Source organism: Macadamia integrifolia, chromosome 9, assembly GCF_013358625.1.
Source record: "Macadamia integrifolia cultivar HAES 741 chromosome 9, SCU_Mint_v3, whole genome shotgun sequence".
Lineage (NCBI taxonomy): Eukaryota > Viridiplantae > Streptophyta > Magnoliopsida > Proteales > Proteaceae > Macadamia > Macadamia integrifolia.
In genome coordinates, this window is record NC_056565.1 from 2,526,118 (window position 1) to 2,551,442 (window position 25,325).

The 25,325-nt window shown below is 38.1% G+C and overlaps 1 long non-coding RNA gene and 3 pseudogenes across 2 annotated transcripts; 2 read left to right on the top strand and 2 right to left on the bottom strand.

Moving 5' to 3' along the window:
- Positions 1-3,476: 3,476 nt before the first annotated feature.
- On the bottom strand, positions 3,477-5,009 carry LOC122089928. Of its 2 annotated transcripts, none has more exons than XR_006143369.1 (2): positions 4,686-5,009; positions 3,477-4,014 (listed from the first exon to the last, which is right to left on the bottom strand). It is a non-coding gene; the product is annotated as an uncharacterized LOC122089928 (long non-coding RNA). The 2 variants fall into 2 exon arrangements; XR_006143370.1 differs by having other exon boundaries at positions 3,477-4,030.
- A 1,192-nt stretch (positions 5,010-6,201) lies between these two features.
- On the top strand, positions 6,202-16,073 carry LOC122088978 (annotated as a pseudogene).
- Positions 16,074-17,290: 1,217 nt separating this feature from the next.
- LOC122089331 lies at positions 17,291-19,656 on the top strand (annotated as a pseudogene).
- Positions 19,657-22,601: 2,945 nt separating this feature from the next.
- Positions 22,602-24,022, bottom strand: LOC122088979 (annotated as a pseudogene).
- Between the last annotated feature and the right edge of the window lie 1,303 nt (positions 24,023-25,325).

The following is a 25,325-nucleotide window of genomic DNA, read 5'->3' on the forward strand; positions in this document are numbered from 1 at the left end:
ATCTTTTTTTATTTTCTTTGACTGATTGTGTTTATCTTGTGCTTTCAGTACCGTCTGCCGCTACATCTTGTTCAGAATAGTAGTGGTGTTTAATTTACTCCATGATCTATTTGTAGTTTCCAGTTGTTTAGCAACCTTTTGTCTTGAATTTTGTTGGCAAGGCTAAGCATGGGTATTAACATATCAACTCCTAGAATATCCTGGCCACTTAATAACTTTATAATTTTTATTTTGGTTGCGTTCTCTCTCAGTTGCCCCAATGAATTCAAAGGAATATCTACCTATGTATTCACTTCTTTGATACAGTACTTAAACAGTGCAGTTCCTTAGGCTTGGGAAGCATAAATAAGATGAGCAATCTTGTGAAAGAGTTTATAGATGCTGAAAATAGCTGCATAAGCATGCATTGGGGTGTATGAGCTTCAAAGTATCTAGAGATGCATCTTTGTGGGTATTTAGAGTACTTCAATAAATTATCTTTCTTATCTATCAATTTATTGATCTTTCTTGCTACATTGTACAGATTGTTTATGCTGCAAAATTTTGTTTCTTTCTTCTCAACTTCGATGCTAGATCCAAATCTAAAATTCTGTTCCATGATCTCACTTTGAATTTTTCTCATCCTAGAACACTGACTTGAATAAAACATTTTCTTTCTTCTCTTGATAAGAGGAACAACTGCAGTCTTCCTAACTCAATGTGGTCAATAAATTTGGTTTTTTTATGAAGACAATATATTAAAAAAAATCTGAAATGAGCTGTCAAATTCTTCACAAGAAATATCTGCCCAACCTGCAAGCATTGCATCTGTACTCCGTATTGAATTCTTTGGTCTTTTAGCTTCTCTTGTTATAGAATTTGGAAACATTTGCAGAAGAGAGAAATGCACATTGAAACAAAATTAAATGTTGATAGAATATGGTTGAAATCATAAAGGAGTGTTGGATAATGTGGGTGGGCTCTTGCTTTTTGTAGGTATTTTGGTAGGTTGTCTTGGCCAACCTTTTATCCTAATACCATCCGACTCTAATAAAAAGTGTTAGATAATACTGTTCTTTGACATCATTCAACAGATTTTGAGTTCTTATGGTGTTGGAAAGATAGTTATGATTACATGTTGAGTATTGGGTAGGAGGATGTTGTTTACAAGCTTTGAGTATAGTACTACTCACCAAGTATTCATGTTATATAGTCTGTGACTCAACTTTGAAAAGGACTAATTCCTTGCCTCTAAACATGAAATAAAGGTCTATTGGCTACTTAGAATCAGTTGTAGGATACAAAGTCATATGTATGAGAGTTTAGTCCAGCTCTGTTGATGTATTACCCCGTGTTATGATTAATGAAATGAAAGGCTATCTACTTCTAAAAGAAAAAGTAAAAAAGAGTAGTGGGAAGTTGCTCTACCACACTAAACAGATGAAAAGGAGGATGAGGAGAGGGAGGGGGCTGCTTAATCATGTCTGTAGTTCCTCTCTCCTTTTTTCAGTTTCATATCTCTCTTAGCACAATCTAATATAGTTGTTCTTCCATGTTATTCTCCTTTATTTTCTATTTTGTTTTAATCATTTCTTCAATGTTGTATAAAGACTGGCGCGTTAAACGCAACTAGCCACTCTTTGGGATTTATGTTTAAATGTTTATTTCATCATTGTGAAGAGTACTAGTTTGAACTATAAATTTGTTAGATTTTTTTTTTTAATTAATTAATTAATTTATTTATTTTGGTGATTGGCTACTACAACTATTAATGGTATCTCCTTTTGATGCTTTTGTCTTTGTGATGTATTGACTTGTCTTATATAATGTGTGGATTTTTTTCCTTCAAAAAAAAAAAAAAGGCATTGGGCACACATTGAAAATAGTAGAGGAGTCTTTCTCTAATTTTGCATGGGTAGGGGACTAGAAAATGCTCCACTTGGGGGCAATGCTTTGAAGCTCTTCCCGGCATCTTCAAGTGGAGGCTCTTGTGCGGGCTAGAATGGCCCAGTTTGTAAACTGCAATATGCATATTGGTATTCCTCAACTTGCATGTAGCATTCAGAAAGGGTTATGGTAGCTTAGGGCACGGTTGGCTGCAATTCTGCTTCGTGGAAGTGTTTCCCCACTGACGCTGTTTTTGGGTGTTTCTGCTCTCGGGGAGTATTGTCTTTGGGATAATATTGCATTCGATAACAAGGCGTAGGAACTAGGAAGTATTTCTGAATCAAAAACGACTCAGAAATGGGTTTGGAAGGAAGAATTCAGGGTCCTTGTAAAGTATAACAGGATCACAATCCTCACCCAGAAAATGTGCTCCATGTCATCGTGGTAACCAAATAAAATTGTTCTTCTGAGTCTCTCAGTCATTGTGTAGACTTTCCCTTTGATAGATTGTGATCAACAAAAAGGATTTTTTTTCTTCTTTGGGAGCAAAATCAATAAAAGCAATATTGCCATTCTGAGGAACCATCACAAATCGAAATCACTGGTGATTTTTCCTCATCTTAGAGAGAGCGTTATATACAGATAAAGAGAGGCGAGAGGGGGTTTGAGTTCATGGATTGAGAGAGAGAGAGAGAGAGAGAGAGAGAGAGAGAGAGAGAGAGAGAGAGAGAGAGAGAGAGAGAGAGAGATGGGCAAAAAGAATGCTTCTTTCCTTTCTACTCCAAAAGGCCATTTTACTAGATGCGCATTTCCACAGAATAGTTGCTTTTGGGTCTTGTGGCCGGCTAATTATTGTATTAGTAACATTTTAGATTACTTATATGTCGAATTTTAAACTCAATTTCAATCAAATACCTTCACATTTATATTGTGACATGTTTTTTTTTTTTTTTTTTTTTTTTTGTTAAGTCATGGCTATGAGAGGCAGTGAGGCGAGATACCTAGGGACAAACCAAGGTCATAGGTGAGTTTTTTTTTTTTTTTTTTTTTTTTTAACTGTTCTGCAACATACTATTTTCAGAAAGATTTGAAACTCTGTTCTTCATCACTGTTGCTTCTGGAGATCTCTAGGACACTGTACCATCTAGTGTCACAGAATCTCGAACCCTGCAGCTCTGCTATTCTAGTGTTTCTGCTGCCCTGTTATTATAACTATCCAGTCATCAGTTCTTTCTATAACTTTGAGGAGTAAACCTACCCCTAGCATCCTACCTTCAGCTGGACCAACATCCCCATCCATAGTGTGTAGTTTCTAAAACTGGAACACTTATTAATTCTGAGTTTGTACCACATCTTGTGATCCAGCCATGATCAAGAGCTGAGTTTTATGAGTGTTGATCAGTCCTGAGATCCCTAACCTTGACTGGGAGATCAGTCCCATCTGAAATGCTTATTTTCTAAATCTAGAGTTTTTCTGGGTTTTATCATGTTGCTGAAACCAAGTAATAAAAGTCTACAGTTATCAGTGCCTAAGATCCTACTGTATGTTAGGCATCATTGACTTAGCCCTACCTTAAAATGGTTCCTAATCAACATCCTCAAACACCATGTCAACGTTGAGCTCCAAGGCTTTCTGATTCAAACTGCTATAAATGTACCATGAAATCATTCTCCCCCACAATTACACACTCTTCACCGGCTATATCAAAGAGGTGAAGAACAAACACCATCTGATCACATTTTTCATACAATGGGACAAGACCCCTTATCGTGCAGTTACTCACTTTGTGCCCAAATTTAATTACAATATCATACGGTCATGGATTTCCTGCCCTTGTCTTGCCACCATTCATTTCCAATACACAAGTGGATGATGCTAGTCAAACCCAACTGTTGGGCAACCCACAAATCTAGGCCTGAAAGCAAGATACTCCAAGTAAGGACCATTGCATCCTTAGTGTGATTGTTCATGTCATAACTTTCTTTCATTGTCGTACAAGCCACAATACTCCATTCCAGAGTTGCCAAGGCGTCACCTAGGCATCCAGGCCCCTACGTCTCCTTGGACAATTTGGTCACCAAGGTGGGCACCTTGGTCATCTTGTTGGTGCCGCCATGTATTTGGACCGCCTCCAATGCTTGTGTCACCTAGACATCATGACAACTATCCTCGGTTAGCTATTTTATCAAGCATCTGACGTGCATTATCTATTCTTTGGCACTTGGTGAAAAATGTCTAACTAAAAATTGATGTCCAACTGGTTAGCTCAACTTAACTCCCAGAGCTATTTTAGGCCTAATTAGTAAGTGTGGGTACGGCGCAAACAACAGGTACGGGTATTAAATGGCCCTCAACTTCAATAACACTACTAAAATTTGGTGTACAAAAAAGTTCATGGCGATTACATCCAATAAGTATTTTATACGATGCCGTTTAAAAATCCAGGAGGAAAAATATGGGAATTATGTCAATATGCAGGACATATACATCTTCAACAAACACAATAATAGCATCTAAATGCAAATTTATCAGAAGGAATACTCAGTATAGAAGAATAATCTCCGTATACAATATCTTAGTAAGCAGAACGAAAATCTATATTTTTGGATCTCAAAGGCCATTTAATTGATAACCAAACAGAATCCACACACAACGGAGGGAGGGAGGGGGGGGGGGGGGGGGGGGAAGGCAGGGAATGGGTTATGGTTGCGGAGGTGGGGCAGTGGATCTTGAACACTTCACACTGACTCTCACTTCTCTTTTTCTTTGTCAGTTCTTCATTCTCTCTTCTATTGGGGCGAGCGAGAGAGAGACTAACCTGACTGAGCGAGACTGCAAGGGTTTCGGCGAAGGCCGTGAAGCGCGGCAGGCAGCAAGAAGGTAAAGGCGAGCACGAGCGGCGATCCGGGGCTCTGGAGGGAGATGGCGCAAGGGTTTACAGCAGGGACTATAAGAGGAAGGGAAAGGGTTTACAGTGGGAACTGGCTCCTCTCCTTATACCTGATCGCCCAAGTCTTGCTCATAGCCACTTGGGCGATCGACATCTGTCCTACACCCATCCAAGGGCTGTGGTTGATTCTAAAAAAAACCACCCATCAGCTCCTCGCAAGTAGGGGTGTCAGATGGTGCGATTTTAGTTATTCGGTTTGTTTCAGTTCGATTTACATTTTGATAAGGTAAAACCAAAATTGCACCGGATAAGAATAAGGTGAAATCATAATCGTTTTCATCCGATTTTGATTTTAGCGGTTTTTAATCGATTTTTGTTATTCGGTTCACAACTGGTTTACATGGGGTTAATGGTATCGTTTTTGAAAATGGTTTGCATCCCACAACTAGTGTGAATCCTACATATATTAAATTTCCTAAATAGTTAAGACAATATACATTTATTTTTCCAATGACAATATATTTTCTTTGTAAAAGACTAGGATTGCAACAGGGCCGGGTTGGGCTGGGTTTCTTAAAACCCTAGCCCAACCCTGAGTCCCCTTAACTCGGCCCAAACCCGCCCTAACCTTGACTCAGGGTCACAAAACTTCAAATCTGACCCTACCTATCAGGGTTCAGCCCAACCTTTACTTGCACTGATTGGCCCTAATTTTTCAGGGTCGGGGCGGGATGATCCTGACCCTGATTGACCTTGATCTTGGTTTGCCATCAAGGGCCAGGTATACCTTGACCCTGACCCTGTGACCTGACCTCAAAATTTGAAATAATTTAAAATAAAAAATATTCATAATAAAGATGAGATAAAAAATAGAAAAATACAAATTTCTTGATAAAAAAAAACAAGAGAGATCTTTTTTTTTTTGTAAAAAAAGCAAGAGCCATCGGTGAGAAGATATATTAGGAGTTTTGAAGTGTCAATGACTCAATGTCAAACAATATATAAAATAACATCAGGGTCACAACCAGGGTCAACATCGGGACAAAATTCAGGGCCAGGTTCAGGGCGGGCTGGACGGGCTAAAGACATCAACTCTTACCCTCCGTGACCTTGACTCAGGGTCAAAAATTTCAGGGTCAGCCCGGCTCTCAGGATCAAAATTTTTGGGTCGATACTTGTTCGGATCAGGGAGGGGCAAGGGCTGGTTCGGGCTGTCGAGGCCAAACTTGCACCCTTATAAAAAACTATACATATTATAACTAATTAACTATGATCCTAGAATTTTTTTTTTTTGTTCCAACCATAATTGCGGCCTATAAAACTAAAATCGGATCAATTTACTATGGTACGATTCAATTCGGTTATAATCGGTCAGTTCCGATTATATATTGACACCCTTAGTCGCAACCCATATTCTAAAAAAATATTAAAAAAAAACGCTATCTGGTCGCGTGTTCTCATTCGCCTCGTGATGATGCAGGGACGACATGACCAGGTAGCAAACCGGATTCAGGGCACCCACTCCACCATCTTCCGCGGAAGTCGACATATGGCGGCTTGTTTATATTTTGCGCCTTCGCGGTCTTTTACATTCGGAAATTCCTGCAACTTTACCGTTTAACATATACTTTGATGACAAGTTCAACCTCCATTGTCGTTTTACCTCGCCGGTTCTCCTTCAAGTATACGACTCAATTCGCCTATTTACAGATCACATATAAGTACAAGGTAGACCCCGTTCCCTCTCGGTTTCACGCTCTCACTTTTGATATTGTGTAGCTGGAAGGTTAAATTGTAGTATCTCTCTCTCTCTCTTAGGTAATACTATTTCGAATTAGCTGTTTTGTGTCTATCTAGAAGTGAACCCTATATTAGTTTTGGGTTTTAGGATCTCATGATGTAAATTTTCTTATTAAAGGGTTACTTATTTGTAATATGTTATATTATGCAGAATACTGACCTTAACTAGGATGCGATGCTGGACAAAAGTAAGTTCGATGTGCAGCTGCAATTATGGGCACTTAGAATTCCTTGCCAACTTTGCAAGAATGTCCTTCGCATACTGAATGGGTACTTCATTTCTTAGTTTTCTTTCAGTTCTGTGAACAAATCTGTGTGCATTCTGCTTATTATGTTGTCCATTAATTTGATGAGGGTATGTGGTGGCCTTCCTTTTGCCAGATATTTGCTTGATAAGCCCCGTGTCAAGCCCATCACTGAAGATCCATCATGTGAGAAAAGTCGCTATATGATATTATCTGAGAAGATTCAAAATCCTGGTAAGAAGCATAGAGCATTTACTTATCTTTTAGACAAGTATGAGAGTTATAAAAGAGAAGAGTCCTGATATACTTTACATGGGTCTGAGTCTATTGGTTACCCAAAAAAGAAACAGAAAGTTCGGGGCTATTAATGTTAGTCCCAAGAGCCCTGTTAAATGCTAAAATTAACAAACAGTATGTAGATCTATTATCCTTCCCAAACCAAGTGTTTGCCTGTTGGTTTACATGTGTCATAACGTATCCAAGATGTTTGGTAATGTATTGGAAGCAGGAGAAAGACAAACAGTAAACAACTGGTATGCTGGATGATAAATTTTCCAATACTTTGTCTTACCAATTCAGGGCTGTGTCAATGGCTGCATTATTGGCCTGATGGGTTGAAGTTGGGCTAAGATCTCCAGGGACTGATTCAGAACCATGGGCATTTTTATTTCTTATTTCTTCCTTCATTTATTTATTTATTTATTTTGATGGGTCTGAAATTTAGAATTACCATTTCTGTTTGGGGTTTGAATTGGGTGGTAGTTATCAGTCAGAAGCTGGGCTAACTAGGGTTCGACTGTGTAATGTTAATGTTTGGCTGTGGTTGCCAGGTCCAGCCTTTTCAGTGTATAGCTTGTTGATAACGTTCTATCGACATTGTTTAAATCTTTTTGATTCACTATTCAATTCCATCACTTCATTTGGATTCTAATACCATTCGGTGATTTGAATCATAAAAAACCACCAGGTTCAAGAGTTCTTGAGCATTGATACTTTATTTATTTCTTATTTTTTTTCTCTCATTTATGAGATTAAATTAGCATCCAAGGCACTAATGATGACATAGGACATCTTTCTTTCAACCTTCAGTTAGTGGTTCAGTCTAATGTCTTTGTTGAGCACATGTCAGAGTGGTTGGGCTTTTGATGCTTATAGGTGTGATGCCTTGAAGGAGTTATGCAAAATTGAAGTTGTCCCCTATTCATTATCGCTTGGGTATTCTTATTGGAGTGCAGGTCAGTTGCTCTTTATGTTGGGATGATATGCAAAATGCCTTCTTTTTTTTTCTTTGGCCATTTATTCCTTTAATTTTAGGATAATTTGGTACAGAATATTGGGCCATATAGTCCACAGTTATGTTTGTCTTGTTTGGCTCAGTTCCTAGTCATGTTAACAGTCAAGTTTGAAATTAAGGTCTAACTGATTTGGTAACAAGGTTGAAAGTTTCAGATTCATGTTGTAGATACATGAGTTAACTGAGTAAACATGGAACTTAATTGAATTTTTTTATATTTTTTATTAACATTTAGAGAATTGTATGAGTTGGATAAATATCAGAAAATAATAAATTACATCTGAATTGTGGAATGAGAGCTTTTTTCCTTAAATTGTTTAATTTTTTTTTCTTCCTTAGAACTATAAATCCAGCCTTATCTTTTCCTAAGGGTGTGTACATTTGCCCCTCCTAGACCCTGCAGTAGTTGGAGCCTCGTGTGTTGGGTTGCTCTGGAATGGGCATAGTGGGCGAGCCTTGGCGCAACGGTTAAGTTGCGTTGTTGCAACCATCAGGTTGCTGGTTCAAAACATGGAAACTGCCTCTCTGCTAAGTGGGGTTAAGGTTGTGTGCATTTGCCCCTCCCAAAACCTGTCGTAGCTGGAGCCTCATGCACTGGGGTGCTTTTCCCCACCCCTTCCCCCAACCCAATCTGGTATGACCATATGGGGCACTTTTGAGTCTTGACTTCAAGTTTTCCATGCGTTAACGATTGTGCTTAATGAGATAACAAAGGATGATCGTGTGTTTTGATAGAAGATGGATTATGACCCATGTGTTTTTTTAATCTACAGAGTCCTGTTCCTTACCCCTCATGGAGGTGACTCCCTTTTGCTAATTATATAGATGAGAATAAATGTATTTGCATCTTGTGCATTGAAGGGTGAGGTCCAACATTTTAAGGTGCATCAAAGGGCGTCTTTCCAAGCTTATGGAACATGAAAGTTCACCACTCTAGAGATACAGAAGTAATTTATTCACCAACTAAGGACATTCTGGTTCGAATAGTTGAGGTGATTTTGTTCTATAGATTCCTTATACTACTAAAACTTTTATAAATTTGGAATCTTCAAATCTAGATATCATTTCCATATATTAGATCATTCAATTCCAATCTTTAGTAATATATCATTCTCTTATAATAGGTTCTTTTTTTATCCTTGATGAATAACCCAGGAGGGAACCATTTTGATCAGTCTGTTGAAACTCTTTAATGAATGATCAATCTATTGAAAGTGTGGAAGATAATCATAGCATGATGGAGAGGATCTTTGTTTGGCTGTATAAACAGTGAGGGATTTTGTTTAATCCCAGTAGTCAAGTAGTCATTCTTAAAGAAAAATTTAATTTTGCGCATTATAAAACCTGTAAAGGATACTCCAAGGAACAGGCTCATTGTTGTGTCTTGGAGTCTCTCCTCCCCCTTTCTGCATCCCTCCCTTCTTCCCTGTTCTTGTTGTTGTATTTTTTTTTTTCTCTTTTTCCCCTCGGGGCCTGTATATTCCTTCCCCACCTTTTCTCTTCTGTTGGTAAGGAATTTATTGTTCACCCCCAAAAAAATAAAAAATGTATACCCTCACGTTTTTTCATTTTCTGTTTGCTTTGAGGGGTTTCAACACCTATTTATGTTTTTCCCCATCTCCCTGATATCTGTTTGGATTTTGTTGAGAATGGAGTTAAACTTAAAATATGAACTAAATTTATAATTAAGGATTTGATGCTTTCTTCCCATCTGTAAAATGGAATTTTTGAGATATCTATTTGATAAAAAAATAAATGGGGCATGCCTGGAACCACCTTGATCAGCAATGCTTGGTGAACAATAGTGAATTGAGGCATTAACAATCAACCTCTTGATGGAGATAATTATGCTATGTCCTTCCCTTCCTGCTCTGATGCTCATTGGACTATCCATACTACAATGCTTTAAATAGATGAAGCTATGGTAGATATTAAGATTTCACAAGGGAAAAAGTTTTATTGCGAGTTTATTGCATGACCTACTTATGCTTTTTTTTTTTGTTTTTTTTTTGGTCACTGAAATTTTAATGTCTATATTTTCTCCGAGGGTTATGCATGACCGACAATTAATACTTTGTGGATTAGCCTGTCTGTAATCTTGTTATCCATATGCTGTTTGTTTATTTATTTTTCTTACTTGAGGAATATTCTCATAATTTCTTTACATGCTGTTATATTTATTGAAATATTTTTTCTTGTGCATTTTTTTACTTATGACATGGAAAAATATTTTTCAGGTTGATATCAGTGTATCACTAATTAGTGGTTTTATTTTCAGTTATTTATTAAGGTTTTAGCCATTATAGGATAGCATTGATTACTGTTGGACTTCGATTTCATAGATTTACTGGTTTTATTTATAGTTCTTTTAGTTCTATTAGTCAACTAAAATTCAACTTATTGCATTTTTAAATTGAATTAACTTTAATATATTGGTGAACAGAGGCATTATTTGTCCATAACCACTCTTACATTGAGATAATTTCTGAATGATGATAATCAGATTGTCTTCCAGCCTGTTATATTTTCTGTTAGAAAGTTTTTAACTTGCAAAATTTGTCTTCTTTTAGATCATATCCTGAAGCAAATATTGCCTCATGGAGTGGAGGTTCCTTCATCTTTTGAAACAATAGTTAAGTATCCCTTCTTCCTCTCTTCTTTCTCTCCCCCTCTATGCTTGGGTGGTTGTGTTCACTCCATTTGTCTTTCAATTAGCAAACAACCTAATTCCTGCTTTGCTCTTTATTTGTTTCGTTTATGTCACCCTTACCGATAGTAGGTTTTCAGTTAACGTTTTGATAAGTCATTTTTTCTACCAATGAATTGACAATATTTATTTTTCTTTCAGGCCATATTGCTCATATCAATATAACCGAAGAACTACTTCCCTTCAAGGATGTTATTGCAAATGTCATTTATGATGTATGTTGGGTTTGATGTTATTTTAAGCATTTGTACTTCTTCACTTATTTAATTAAAGACGCGTGTTAAATCTTCTGTAATGGTTCACAATCTCTCCCATTTTTACCGTCTCTTATTTTTCTTCCATACTTTTGACTAGTCTGAAAAGAGACAAAAAAAGTATTAAGATGCTTAAAGCCACACCAAACCAGTAAGAACCACACAAGTTTCACACAGCAAGTTTGTAAGAAGAACCACTATGCACAAATATTTTGCCAGTTACTAAGAATATGGTTTATATCTCATCTTTGAATTATTTATGATAGAAACTACAAGTGAGTTCAAACTTCCAATGTACTTGTCCCCTACCCCCTTTCCTTAAGGCTCCGTTTGGTTGCAATGGGAATTTAAAGGGAAAAACTAAATAATGACATATTTTACATGTAATTTTTATTTACATATTATAGCAAAGGGTTTTGGATGCAAAGTAAAGTAAAATTTTATAACCAAATATGGAATGATTTGAAAGGCATGTACTATTGTTTTTTATGGGAAAATGTTCATGCCCACTCTATTGCAAACTGTGCATCCCCTAAAAGAGGGATGTTCAAGTGGTCTTCATGCTCATTTGTCCTCCTTTTCTTCCATTTTCTTTCTATTTTGTGTATGGTGATTGGTGATTCATTCTACCTCGCTGACTTTGTTTAATGGAGAAAGCAAAAAAATTGTATTCTCAGCCTCTCATCAGCATTACAAATATCTTTAGCCTTTGTGCTTTTAAGCAGACCTTACTGTAGCTTATTTTCTAAAACCAGCCAAGAATCAAAACTGTTGTTAACAAAGTTGGAAGCATCACCAATGAATTTCGTGTGCCACAATTTGAAATTCTAGCGGGGAATGATGATATGTATTGGAACTCAAGACTGGAACATGAACACATACGACTGGTCTCTCAGTTTCGGGCAGGAGAGATCATTTGTGACATGTTTGCTGGAGTTGGTCCTTTTGCTAAACCCTGATAGTGCTCATTATCTAAAGATTAATGCCGGAATCAACAAAGTAGAGGATTGTGTTTTTGCATACAATATGGATGCAAGGGCATTCATTTCTCGATTAATATCAGTGCCCATGAGTGATATTGAACAGAAGGCCGATAGGTAATATTAGTCTTCATATTTTAGTTGCTTTTCTGAAAAAGTTAGGTTAACATTCATATCCCTTGTAGTTGAGATGGAAGGCATGGCGGGTAATGATTCAAGGGATCAGAAAGCTCTAGGAGGCTTGTGTATGAACTTCGATGCTGTGAACGCTGCTGCCAAAAGACGTGCAGAAAGTTGTGAGGAAGGTGTGTGGGGAAACAAGTATTGAAATCGTAATGATGCTAAAAGTGATCCATCCTGTTATCTCAAATTTGCGTAATTATGAAATTTTTTTATTTATTTAATTTTTAAAGAAATTGAGGAGCTTGAACATTGATATTAGGTCTTTTGACGTTTTAGCATTTTTAAATGTGAAAGTGTTTACTAGTTGTGAATCTGGTGAATCTTCCATTAGTCATGATATTATTTTTAAGGGAGAAAGAATGCTGCCAGGCTGCGTAGCGTACGCTAGTGCCTCTCTCTCTCTCTCTCTCCCCCCTCCCACAGTAGGGGCAGATATGTCATTTCATAGGAGGGAAGAAAGAGATAGACACAGGAGGCACTGCGTACGCTATGCAGCCGGACAGGGAACTCAATCCCTATTTTAAGATAGAAATGACTAATTCTGTTGTTTTCATTTTCCTTTGCAGAAGACAAGAATGTGGATGGTCACAGTACATCTGCCATCTGTAGGAGAAATTTGAGCACAAACAAAAGAATGAGAGGCTCTAAGTTATATAATACTAAGACATGGGAACATGTTGATCATGTGATTATGAATTTACCTGCATCTGCCTACAGTTTCTTGGTAACCCATCTTCCCTCTGATCTCCTTTTGTTGTGCTTTTATGGTGCTTGTAACCATCTCTCCCTTCATTCATTTCTCTTCCTCCGACCTCCACACTAAGTGGGAAAAAGGGAAAATTAACAAAGATCATTGTTCCTGACTTGTTTCTTTTTAGTTTTCACTATTGAATTTCTTTCATCAACCACTTCCAGAAATTTTACTGTGTTTCAAATTTATAGACATCCCACTGATTACAGTAGTTGATATTGTATATTTTTTTTCTGTGCGACTTCCACCTGTATATTTCTCATCATCAGATCTGTTCATGTTATGTTGTTTTTCTTGAAATCTTGTTTTTCTATCTATTTGATTGCAATGTTGATTTTTCATGTTTTGCCTTAGCCATGGAAAGCTTATTTAGTGTCTCTCTGTCTTGTCGCTGTTTCTTGACTAACTCTTGGTAATCTTTCCTACAGATGCTTTTAGGGGCCTTATCCAAAGGAAATACTGGAAGGGACCTTTGCCTTGGATTCACTGCTATTGCTTTATGCGGTCAAATGAAACGAAGGAATTGATAATCTCTGTAAGTTCCTATCTGGGAAAGCAATTGAATATTTTCCTGTGCTTCTGTTTCTCTGATCCTAGAGTGCGGGTTGCAAAATCAGCATTCTTGCATCCATATCCTGCTCAAGCCTCAGCCACTATCCCTTCAAATAGACTTCTATGGATTGCCATTTGACCGCAGAGTTGGGATCTTGAAATTATATCCTCCATCAGTGATGCTTGTATTAGCATTTGCATAAGACAAACCGAAGTCGACTGTTTTTCTGTCTTTAGGCACTTATCTTTGGAGGTTATGGCACTAGGTCAGGGAGTATGGGGGTTTTAATAGGAGGCCAAGGTATTACCTGCTTGCAAACAGTGGGGCTGCTAGGAGGTCTTTTACAGAGACTTACTGCATGTGGTTCTTTGATCATCGATGTATTTTTTATCTCACATTGTTGCAGTCCTTTCTTGGGCTTGGTTCCATCTTGATGTTTTAGAACAATGTCCTGTAATTGGTAACTGTTCATTGGGTGCTTATTGGCTGATTGACCATCAACTGAGTGGTTCTTCTACCCTCTTTTTGATTCATTCATTGTGATTGGTGCTTCTACCCTATTTCTGATTCATTCATTGGGAGTGATGATTGCCATGGGGCAACTGGACTCATCACCATGGCGTTTAGCTCTAGTAATATGCAACTTTATTACAGGATTCCTTGCACTTGAACCATTTTACATGTTTTGAATTTCAGCATAAGCTGATGACAACCTTCCTTATATTTATTATTGTGTTTTTGTTTATTGAGGCTGCTTTTGTTACCATGCAGGAGGCAGAGTCGACTTTGAATGCTAAGATACAAGACCCCATATTTTATAGGGTTAGAGATGTTGCTCCAAACAAGGTACAAGCTGATATTAAAATTCACCTTTATTATTTTATTTGTGATGAAGAGCATTGAATTGCTATGTTCATTCAATCGATTTACTGTTAATTATAGAAAACAGTACATTAAGGTATGATATGTGGAGTGTTCACATGAACTGTTGGACTGGCTGGACAACCAACCATTTTTTTTTTTTTAATAATTTAATTTAATTTATTTTTTATACCATGGAGACCTCCCATGCCCAAAATATGGGGTGTACCACTCCAGGACTAGACCGAGACTGAAAACAGTTTAACTGGCTGACAGTTTTTGATGGTTGGACTGTTCAGACCAGAAGAGTGATCATCAATGAACAAGTCGATTCCTCAATTACATAATTTTGGGTATTTCTGAACAAAAACAAGGGGCAGTCTGACTTGAATACAGGACTGCACATGTGGACTTGAACAAGAGAGTTTGGACTGGATAGTTGGACTGTCAGACTGCTGATACCAGGCAGAACCATGAGTGAATTTTTAAAAACATCGTTCTGTCCCAATAAGAGCCATTTGCTATCTTTGACCATATCTTCCATCCATTGTCAATCATAATGGCAATCGTTTTGTATAAGTTTTTTCTTAGTATTTCCGTATCAAGGTCTGCTGAAGGTGCAAGGTAAAGGAAGATTTGCAAAGTTGTCTATCATTGGATCTCTTCATTCCCTGACTTAATTGCTTCATACCAGCTGCAGGGTTTCGTGACTGATTGCTTTCTCTGAAATGTTGGTTCACTCTTCCTTTATCTAGCCTCTCCTATCCTCATCCTCACCCCCCCCCACAAAATTTTTAAAAAAAAAATGCAGTTTGGATGTATTTGCCTTTCGAGTTATCCCAACTATCAGCATTAGCAGATTGCTGATTTGTTATTTCCATCTAAAATCTCAACACCATTGTGTTCTATTCCATACGTGGCTTGTGCTTCATATACTGCGGCCCTTCACGGCTTCTACTGTTATATCTTTTATATGTTATTTGCATAGAAAGGTTTTAAATCATGATTTAAATTCTACCATGGTATTCCCCTTGTTGAAACTTTCTTGATGTTGCAGGCAATGTTTTGCTTAAGTTTTCGGCTGCCAGAAGAAACCTGTTTTAAGGAAGACACTGAAGTTACCCTACAATCCGCCGAAGGGGCAGCTATAACAACTGACACCTAACTGAAAAGGTCATTATTGAATGGTGAACCCCAAAGCTACAGGTTTGACCTTTCGATGTCTTTCCACATCTCATTTTCTGGTTCGAACCCCCCACCCCTACCCTGAGATGAAAATAACAAGAATGCTGAAATTGTCATCATTTGTAGCTTGATTTAGTGTTTTGTCTTTTTCCTCTTCCAGGTTTCTTCATGGGGCCTGAGACTAGAGACGTGCTGTTAGTGTGCATGCACTAGATAACTGGCATCTGAGTTTCACCATTCATCAAGGAACCCTCTAGCTCTAGCTTTGTTTTCGCTACTCTTATGGCCTTGGACCATATTAGAATAGTTTGAATTAATATGTAATCTTAGACAAAAGTGGCTTTAAATGGCTGACCTGATAATCTTACTAGGGTGCTTCACCAATTTTTTGGCATGATGTGGCAATTATGACCATTGGTTAGATAGGTTTAGGAATGGATTTTAATCATGTCTCAAATTTCCGACCTAATTTAATTGAATATCCTCCCATGTATTCTCATGCATCCTTCTATTTTTTCAGCTGTCTGTGTATGCCAATGCTTAGTCCTTAGATTTTTAAAGTTCTATTTAGCCACTTGGTCCAATTAGGATCAGAAATGACAGTTGGAGTGGAACAAACAACCAATGGACTGGAATAGATTGGTTGTATTCATGAATAGGTCAAGGGTCTCCTTTGTTGGAAGGGGTTACCCATGACATAAAGTGTAAAATGATGGTTTGTGATGGGATAAACCCAAGGTCCACAGCCAAGACCGTAGAGCTTGACCAAGTGTCAAAATTGTAAGGTTCTTTATAGAAGAGATTACATTCAAAGAACCCACCAATAAGCTATTGTTTTGGAATCTTTAGTGACTGGGGAATTGATGAGATATAACTCATGACCTCTTACTTGTGTGGGGTTGGTCATGCCAATTGAGCTACTCCATTAGGTTTTCTTGCGTATACTTGTAATTAATCTCAATCTATGGTTATGTATTTCAATTAAGGATGTCAATCGGTTTCAGTTTTGGGTTTCAGTTTTGTTCAAGATGCAACATGTAGAAACCCAAATTGAAAAGGAGCCTATTTTTCAATCCAGAATCGAACTGACATGGCTCGGTTTTGACCTGATTTGGGCAATCTTTTAGGTGTTAGTGTCAATTTTTTACATTTTCACCAACAAAAACAACACTTATTCGTTTGGGTCATAATCTACCAAGCTTTTTCCCCATAAAAATGGAACACAATTTATCATCCGCATTGATTGAAATATTAGAAAAATATATATAATTTTACCCAATTCCTTATTTGGTTCGGTTCAATGGTTGTAGTCCTAAAACCAAAATCAAATCAAAACCAATTTACTTTGATTCAACTCAGTTTTAAATGGCTGGTTTTGGTTCTAAATTGAAACCCTTAATTCCAGTGACCTCGTTTCTTTTTTCATGGCATGCTTCTTCAAGCCTATTAGGCTACTACGAAACATTCCAATATAAATTAAACCAAATTGACAAGACCATGTTGAACCGAATAAAACTGAAAAGAATTAAATCAATTTGGTTCGATTTCTGTATGAGGTTATAAAAGTTATTTGGTTTTGGTTTGTACATATTGTATCTTGAACATACCTAAACCGAATCGGAAAAACCGAAATCATTATTGATACCCTTATTTAGAATCCCAAGCTGGTAAGGCCTCAACCGTAAACCGAACCATTTTTGGGTTTCTTGTTGCCGCATTCCTGTTTGCCAATAGTCACTACTCGAACTTCCTCTGTTTTCTCTCTCATGAGCACTTCGGAGCTCCAAAACTAAACACACACACAGGTCTTCAGCCTTCACGTAAACGACAGCATTCCCCAATCTATTTGCTCTTGTTCTTCTCTAGCCTTTCTTGTTTCTTTTTTGTTCCAAGAAACAGAAAGAGAGAGATTGTTCTCCAATTTGGAGAACACATTGAAGGGTAATTACAGGAGAAGCAATGGCAGAGGCAAGATTCTTCTCCAATCATCTCTTGATTCTTTTTCTGGTGTTAATGGACTTGGCTTTGAAGGGTCGAAGTGTTGGAGTGAATTGGGGAACGATGGCCACTCAGAGAAGGTTGTTCAGATGCTAAGTGAGAATGGGTTCGATAAGGTGAAGCTGTTTGAGGCCAATGATGAGATCTTGACAGCTCTGATCGGGACAGATATCGAAGTCATGGTAGCTATACCCAATTACATGCTGCAGGACATGAGTGGGGATCCTCAGGTCGCACGGGACTGGGTCGACGAGAATATAACAGGATACACACACACTGGTGGAGTCAATTTCAGGTTGCGCAATCAAACTTCTTGATAATTTAAACCCTGTTTACTGTTTTTAAGGCTTCCGTCTCGGTAATGGTCGTTGGCACTGGTTTTTCTTCTCGTTTTAATCCACTCTATCTTGAACTTCTTTTCCTTTTTACTTGATTTTGTGGTTCTCCTCTGTAATGGGGTTTTCTTCTGTGTTCTCTAATTTTCTCCATGAAATAATGGTTCTTTGTTTTCAACGATAGCCTGCAGTTTCTGCAATTTTTATTTTTATTTTTTCTCTTTTTTCAGGTCATTTCTTCAATTCCTCTGTTTCTTGAGAGAATTTGGGTCTAAAAATCATTCTTTCTGTAATTTCTGTTTGAGTAAAACCACACCGTTTCTGTTTTAATGCCAACTGAAAATGGGCATTTTTAACAAATACGAGCCATCTTACCATGAGCATTGATGAGCTCTTCTTTTGGTTCCTTATCTTCCAGCCAGTCATTTACTTCAGGGAACTGCTCTGCTCTGCAAAGTAGGTGTTTGCTTTAAAGTTTTGATATTAATAGTTTCAATTTCATTTCCCTGATCATGAAACCTTCACAAATTCCCATCTTCCAACAAAAACTATTAAAATTTGCAGGTATGTTGCTGTGGGCAATGAACCTTTCCTCCAGACATACAATGGCACCTTCTCACAAGTCACACTGCCTGCCTTGCAGAATATCCAGAAAGCCTTAAATGAAGTTGGGCTTGGCAACCGTATCAAAGCAACTGTCCCCTTCAATGCTGATATCTACAATTCACCTGATTCAGATCCAGTCCCTTCTGCTGGTGACTTCAGGCCAGACATACGTGACATTACAATCGAGATAGTTCAGTACCTCAATGAGAATGATGCCCCTTTCACAGTTAATATCTATCCATTCCTTAGCCTCTATGGCAATGAATACTTCCCTGTGGACTATGCTTTCTTCGAGGGGTCAGACAACCCAATCAAGGATGGTGATGCCATCTACACCAATGTGTTTGATGCCAATCTTGACACGCTCCGCTGGGCGCTTAAGAAAGCTGGATACCCCAACATGTCAATCATAGTTGGAGAAGTTGGGTGGCCAACAGATGGTGATAAGCATTCGAACCCAAGATTGATGTGTACCTCTTCAGCCTCATGGATGAGAATGCCAAAAGCATTGCACCTGGGGATTTTGAGAGGCACTGGGGTATCTTCGAGTTTGATGGGAAGCCAAAATATGAGTTGGATCTATCTGGTCACCAAGAGAACAAAGGTCTGATAGGAGCACACAATGTCGAATATTTACCGAGGAGGTGGTGTGTACTGAACCAGCAAGCAGAAGACCTCTCAGACTTGGCCATTACTATAGATTTTGCATGTACCTTCTCTGATTGCACCTCATTGGGGTATGGGTCCTCCTGTAACCACCTAGGTGTACATGGGAATGCTTCTTATGCATTCAACATGTACTACCAGTTGGAGAACCAGAAAAGTTGGGGCTGTGATTTCTCTGGTCTGGCAACAGTAACCTATGAGGATCCATCAGATGGAGATTGCCTGTTTCCGATAATGATTGCATATAGTTCGGCACTGGCATTGCAGACACATGTAGTGGATATCTTCATCTCACTATTTTGGGAATTTATGGTCATCTTTCTTGTATAACAGAGAGCTTCAGGAGTTGTTCACTGTACATGTTATGGCCTTACTACATTTGCATTCACAAGTTCAAGATGAAGCCATAGGAATTCTTATATTGCTTTTACGAAGAAAGGCTTTAGAAGTATTTCTTACCGTTTACATCAAGGTGCATTCGATCTCCACCATCAATGATCAATCAAGGGCAAGATGAACCTTTGTGTATTATGAGATTTTGATAATATTGAACAACTTGTGGTCTGGATGTAGACAAGCCTCTAGTATAAAACTCCAACCAATTAGTGTGGTGCATTATGTCATCGCATTTACCCATGTTAATCATGTTATGCACAAGCTTCTTCTACATTTGTACTGAAAAGAAAAGAACATTCCTCTTTTCGAAGAAAGGAAAAACGGAATATCCAGAAGAAACCAGATATAAGATTTCTAGTTGACTGAAAATGTTGGATCTTTCCTTTCCTCAGCTAAGTGATTGGTGGCTTGATTGCAGTACCTAAGGATATAAGACACCTGGTTGCAGCCTTCTCCATCAGGACAAGTCATGACAATCACTAATCTCAACTGGATTGATATCTTCTCTTGAAATTTGAATGTTTTGATATTACCTTCAAATCACCTTCAATCCACAATCTTAACACCAAATCGACCATTTCAGATATACCAATTCTTAGACCAATTTTGAACAGAGCTGTGAAGTCTGAAGAAGAGCCAGAATTCAAAAGTAAAATTTGTACACATATCAATCGCAGGAACTTATAGTCATATATCAATCAGAAAAAGAGGCAAAACTTCAGCTGAACCATTAAATATGTGGAAGCTGAACAAACGATGCTTCTCCTCTCTTGCCAGATCTGTCGACAGGTTTAGAGCCATGGCTCCAAAAGCTTGGCATTTATTACCGACTCCTCGAGAACTCAGAACACAACCCACATCTCCCAGAATTTGGAGAATTAATGATCATGGAGAGGCATTTCTTGGAAGAATAAGAATCAGACCCACTTTGGACTGTCTGGATGGCTGGCCATTTCACAGACATGCTATGAGGAAGCATAACAGATGGCTTCTCATATTTGTAAACTCAATTAAAGGCTTATTTTCAAGCTGTCTTCTCTCAAAAATCCTACATATTGTCTTCATCATTTCTACCAGAACCTGGTTCAATCCTCCTTTCTAAAAAAAAAAAAGAATAAATAAATAAAGAGAAAGAAACGAGTGATAATCATGAAAGAGCCAAGAAAATAATCATGGGTCGGAAGGCCAAAGTCTGGGGTGAGGTGAAGGCAGAAAAAAGCAAAGCACCTTTATTATGTGAGATCTGGTTTTGATTTTCCTAAAATGGGTGGAGTGGGGAGGATTTGCACAACTGACCAAGGAGGGCATTCCGGAATAATAGTCAGAGAAAATTTCCTATGTTTAGAATTACCAGCAAGTTACGTATTGGTAATTTTCCTTTCTACAACTCTGTAAAGACATGGATATAATGATTTGGACCACAGGTTCACTACTTGTCAATCCCAATTTTTCAGATATACTTGGGATGGAAATAGGCCCACTGCTCCACCATCTCATGATCTTAAAGATGTAGGGTCACTATTCTGGAAAATTTACTTAAAATTGTTAAGATAGCCAAGTATGCCTTGGCCGTTCCAGATTCAAGGTAGAGATCATGTCAAGTATAACTAACCAGTATGAACGTATATCCTGACAAAACCTCACTTGGTTTGGTTTTAAGTTAAAGGAATTACAAAGCATAGTTCACTCCATATTTTGTTTCTTATATGACCTGATCAAATAGGTAATAATAGGTTGGTGGTGGACACAGTGCCTCAAGTGGAGGAAAAAATAAATCAATCAGGCCACAGAAACTAGAAAGGTCTATAGAGAAAGGGAATATGACACTCACCAAATAATCTGTTTCTTCTTAACCCAATAGCATATAATGTCATAAAACATGTCTGATACTATCATTCACATTCAATTCTCAAATTTCCATCCGCTGAGTTACAGTCTCCAGCTCCTACCTAGCAAGCTGTAGACATGCTTTTAAAATATTATTAACCCAAGAACAAGCACAATTGGTACTATGTTTCCACCCAAGTTCCACTGATGACGGTGACTGGGCAGGACCAATATCCACCCTGGGAAGTCCAATTTCTACTGATGACATACATTGCTAAATGTCACCACACTGGAAATAAGTTTTGACATTTTGGCTGGTCAGATGGAAAAACTTTGCTGTTTCTTATCCCTTGATACACCTGCTTCTGGTAGAGCAGTTTTTATTAAGGCAATGACATCTATTGCACAAGATATAAAATTGATGGTAAAATGAGATGGAACAACTTCAACATGCACATGCTTTTATGAATAGACACAGTTCAAGCCAAGGTGTTCTCTCTTTCTCATTTCTGTTCTATTCCATATTTTCTATTACTAGGAAGTCCACAACTCTTTTAATTATTTAATAATTATGGTTCAAGATTAAGAGAGGTGGACCTTGGTGAAACAGTAAAGTTGCAGGTTTAAGTAAGGAAACGCCTCTCCGTGAAGTGGGGTGAGGCTGCATACATTATGATCCTCCCCAGACCCATGCAGTGGTGGGAGTCCTGTGCACCGGTACACCATTTTTTTCATGGTTCAAGAGTAAGGGGCAAAGCAGAGGGGGGAAACAAGGGATGCAGCTATCCTTCTTGTTGATCTGCACCATCTCGTGTTCCTATTGTGTCCCTTCATGGTTATAAATTTTCACCATGTATCCTAAAAAGAGAGAAATGCCTGCACTAGATACAAATTCTAGTTCAAACTTCAACTACCAAAAACACTCCCTGTCAAAATGTGAGAACGTTAGATATTAATATACTTTGGCAAAACAGATAACCTTTCATGGTGAAGGATAGCAGTTACTCAGAAAAGACACCAAGGCAAAATAAATTTACTAACTAAAAATCAGTGCATAACAGTTGGTCATAAATCAGTTAGCCCCAATATTTGCTAACGAGCCCATGAAAAAAGTGGCTCGTGAAAAGGCTTCGAGTTTATGATTCATGTTAATCAATTATAGAATTTGTTCTAAAAGGCAATAATTAGGATGAAGAAACCATAAAAGCAGTAGATCCTTCTCAACTTGAATAAAATTCTTTTTTCAACTTCTCCCATACCTCAAGGCCTTTAGGGTGCTGATTTACATAGACACGTATGAAGTACTTATCAGCAGTAGCAAGGACAGTGCTCAGGGCTAAACGTCCTACTATTCCTTCTTCCTTTAGCCAATTGTACATTGAAAACCTAAACTTGACCCTCGGAATTGTATAACAAAGATATGATAGCCCATCTTCATACCAAGCACATCCATGGTCTGGTTTAGAACATTAGGAGCAATCTTGATCATCTGAGAAACATCTTTCTGATCCAAACCTGCTTTTAACAAACAATCAAATCTTTCCTGAAGTTCTTCTCCTTTGCCTCGAAAAACCCTGAGTGCTTTTTTCATCTCTTCAGAGTTCTCTCTAAAGCCCAGGTTTAATAGAAACTCAGTTTTCTTCATCAATGATCTTTTGTTCACTCCTGGGCTGGGCAAGGGATCAATACTTGAACTTCCTCAAGTGTTCAGGGTCGTCATTAGAATATCACGTACTCGCCCCTTTCCACTACCCAATCTAGCAAGGACAGAATTGGATTTTTTCAAAGCAAGAGAACCAAGTAGTAGGGGGTGAGCACGCACCAGCTGGATGATTTCTTCATCCTTCATTTCAATGTCAGATAGAAATACCAACCCTGCCCTCATATTTTTCAGAAACGTCCCAAGCTGGATTTTAGGAAACTGCTGAAAAACTGAGAATATTTCATTCATTTTCATTCCCAATTTCAGAAGCAACCCGATAAGAGCAAAAGCCTTGTTGCCTGAAGCTTCAAATAAGAATTCTGGACTCCTTCTGAACAAGACCCCCAATTGTTCCTTATTGCATCTTGTCTCACCAAAGAAGTGGAGGAGCCCAAGCATCTGGCTCCAGTTATAAAATTTCTCTCAGACAAGCGCCCTTCAATCCAATCATGTTGAAAACCCAAGCACTTCAAATCTTCTAATACATTAAAAAAATCACCGTTAACACCCCCAATTAATAGATGAGGACTCGAAGCCACAACCTTAATGACCATAAACCGAGTCAGGCCCAAATCTTCATACGCCTAAGCTTTGACCTCAAAACCCCATGTTTATACCGGAAAACTTCGAATACTTCCCTGTAAATCTTTCCTATCATATGTCGAGGAATTCCATAATTACAGAGAACATGGTAATTCTCCACCAACTCATCATCATCACTCAAAAACATCATATCTTGAGGAAGTAGAGAATTGAATTCAGAAGGTTTAAGACCCAAGCTCTCAAAGAATGGTTCAAATTCATTAATAGGGTGGTAGCGAAAAAACCTGGTTAAGGATCGCCCAATTTCTTCCTCATTCTCAACCCTCTTTAAAAGTTTCCCCAGAAAAGTTGGCAGTCCGAAGAGCTCTACTGCCACCATTATTTCGGGTGTTTGCAGTGTGGATTACCCTCGGACTAGAAAAAAACGAGGGGAAAGATATCTATACGGAAATAGATAGGAGCAGTTTGGGTTGATATTCTTACCATAGATTTTGCAGGTTTTAGGGCATTTTACATCCAATCACACTATTCTCCAAATTCAACCGTTGGGTTTCTTTTCAGCAGCTGCTCCTCCTCCAGAGGCAGCCATTAGTGCAGCTTCAGCTTGGGTTTTGCTCCAAGCAAGGGTTTTGGCCAAAGAGGTAATTCAACGGTGGCATATTGATCATATACGAAAAGACGTTTTTGGTCATAGGCAATTCAACAATTATCATGCTCCACGTGGTATTGACATTGTCGATATGCAATGTATCCAATCTTCGCAGGAAGTTGTTCATGTAATGCTGAGGCCGATTTCTCAATTGATACTTCATATGTTGAAAACATAAACACAGTTGTGCAGCAGCAGCACCATCACCATGTCAACAGCTCTCATCTAGTTGCATATATTTTCAAGAGCTCCATTAATTCTAATCTCTGCTTTAGTTCTGCCTGCATGGTGAGAACATGAAGAGGACCAAATTCATAAACAAATGAAGCCAAATGGGAATTTCTCCAGATCTACAATCTACACTGCCATCTTGGTGCAAATTTGCACCTCTGTATATTTATTGCTCCACCTCAAAAAGAGGAACTCCATAACAGGAGATGGGTTCTTTCATTTTTAGCAGTTTTTTGTAACTCTCATCATTAGTTATGCAGACCACTAACAATTTGAAATGATAAATGCATTAATGCACTCAAATGGCACCTTTTAGGATTTAAATGTTTGAATGTTGGGTCTGAATGTTTACATCCCATCTTCTGGATCCTATGTCTGAATTCAGAGTAGTACAGTTGCAATAGATTAAGTTGCACAAATTTCCATTGACTTCATTTTGATCAGTCAGAAACAGGACTCAAATTTCCATTGAGTATACATTACGAGTGCCGAAGTCTTCACACCAAATTTCTGTCATTCTAACTTTGTTAGATTGAAAATTATCAATATACTTGACTCAACTAAGTTTTATCCCTGTTACAGGTCATCTTTGGCCTTCTCCCTGTTCTTGTACCTCTTTAAGCTTCACAATATACATTTGAATATTGGATTGTGTTGAAAATTGTTCTCTCTTTACAGCTTCTGGCCACTATAGACTTCTCAAGCCAACTATAAGCACAGTTCTGTAGATCAGACCATGAATCTCGATGTAACGAGCCCCAACCCAGAAATGGTTACAGAATTCGGTTTGAGTCCTGAATTC